General features: G+C 40.8%; 1 pseudogene; it reads right to left on the bottom strand.

The window, feature by feature from the left end:
• Positions 1-658: 658 nt before the first annotated feature.
• On the bottom strand, positions 659-1,168 carry LOC102735913 (PDZ domain-containing protein 11 pseudogene; annotated as a pseudogene).
• Positions 1,169-1,602: the final 434 nt, after the last annotated feature.

The raw sequence follows: 1,602 nt of genomic DNA, 5'->3' as shown, positions 1-1,602 counted from the left end.
TTTTAGGTTATTTAGCATTGAAAGTGTATCTCTTCTAATTCATTTCATAAAAGAAAAAGAAGGTATCAGGTCTGTCTTCTGAAAAGAATCATTATTCGAATAGACTAAAACACAGTTCTTCACTTGAAATTCTAATTTCTCACTTTATGCAAAACCAGCTCTTAAATCTCTCCAACCCATTTTTCATCTCCTCAAAACAAGTTTGCTAAGTATATATTATTTTACACACGAAAAGAAACATCTGAGATTTGGAAAGAGTGTATGATTTGCCTAATATCACAAAGCTCTTAAATAGCAAACCTATTATCAAATCTATGTGTGTCTGGCTATAAAGCCTGACTCCTTGTATAACCTACTACTTCATTCCTAATGTAGTTAATCATGTAAAATCTTAAAATCTTACTTAAAATTTTTGTACACATTGACCTCTCAAGTGGGCTGTAAGATCTTCAATGACTTGGAACCTGGGATTCCAAAGGAATGAACTTTGAAATGTGGGAATGAAAGAGGAATCGTTCCTCTTTCAGGGAATGAAGCTCATCTAGAAAAATAGGCAACAAAAAGTACAGTACAGTTTGGGTAATGCAGTTGGCTAGCTGGCTCCATGCAGGGCCTCACTGTGCTGCTAACCTCCCCACTCCACTCTTCCAGGGTGGGGCTAAGAGTAGTTGCCCAAGAGGCTTTCCTGAGGTCTAGCTAGTTTGTCCAAGAAGATTCCTTGTGGAGGGCTATGGACTGCAACTCTATAGTGCACAGTCTTCTCTCTTTGGCAATGATAATTGTAGGGAAAGAAGCAGATACTCACGCTGATTTCACAGGCTGTCTTCAGGATCTCATCAGCCTTGCTGTGCTCAGTATCTTGGAAAACCACATCATTCACAGCTAGGACTTAGTTCCCTTCCTGAAGTTCTGCTTGATGTGTATCCGAGTCAGGAATCACGTTGGAGATAAAAATGTCTATCTGGGAAGCCTTTCCTCCTCAGATATTAAATCCCAACTGAGCTCCAGGGGACTACTTCGGTGTGACAATTCAGGGCAGAAACTGGGTCAACTTATTTTTGTAGTCTGGGTAATATACCCTTTCATGAGGAGGAATCCATGCTGGGGGATTCTCATAGGCAGGCAGGAAAACCTCTGGCTAGTCATCGTAAGGAATCTGGCGGTCCATCTCTAGCAAGTCCCCTCAGGCGTCGGGGGCCTCGGGCTCCACTCACTGACAATTCAATCTGGAAACTGGAAGCAGATGCTTAGATGGATCCAAAAGGGTGGGTTCAGGGTGCAGCATTCAGGCCCTCCCCTTCCCCATGCACCAAGATCTTTTATGTCTTATTCACCACCATATTGCCAAGTGCCTAGAACTGCCTGATATATACTAGTTCTCAATGAACATTTATTGAATAAATGAACGGGTGGATAAAGAGACGTTATATTCATGGATAATGAAAAAAAGGCTGAGGGAGCATAAAAATTCTAAACGCCAAAATTAGGAATAAACAGAACTCAGTTGATAGAAATAGGTGTCTACAAACTGTGTGGCATACATTTATCAATGGCTAACACATAAGCATTGATTTATAAAATACACATTCAGGAGTTCTTCAG

The sequence above is a fragment of the Leptonychotes weddellii genome, chromosome 1 (assembly GCF_054177405.1).
Source record: "Leptonychotes weddellii isolate Sample4059 chromosome 1, ASM5417740v2, whole genome shotgun sequence".
NCBI classification, from domain to species: domain Eukaryota; kingdom Metazoa; phylum Chordata; class Mammalia; order Carnivora; family Phocidae; genus Leptonychotes; species Leptonychotes weddellii.
The sequence above is the reverse complement of the archived record's forward strand: the minus strand, read 5'-3'. Positions and strand labels throughout refer to the sequence as shown.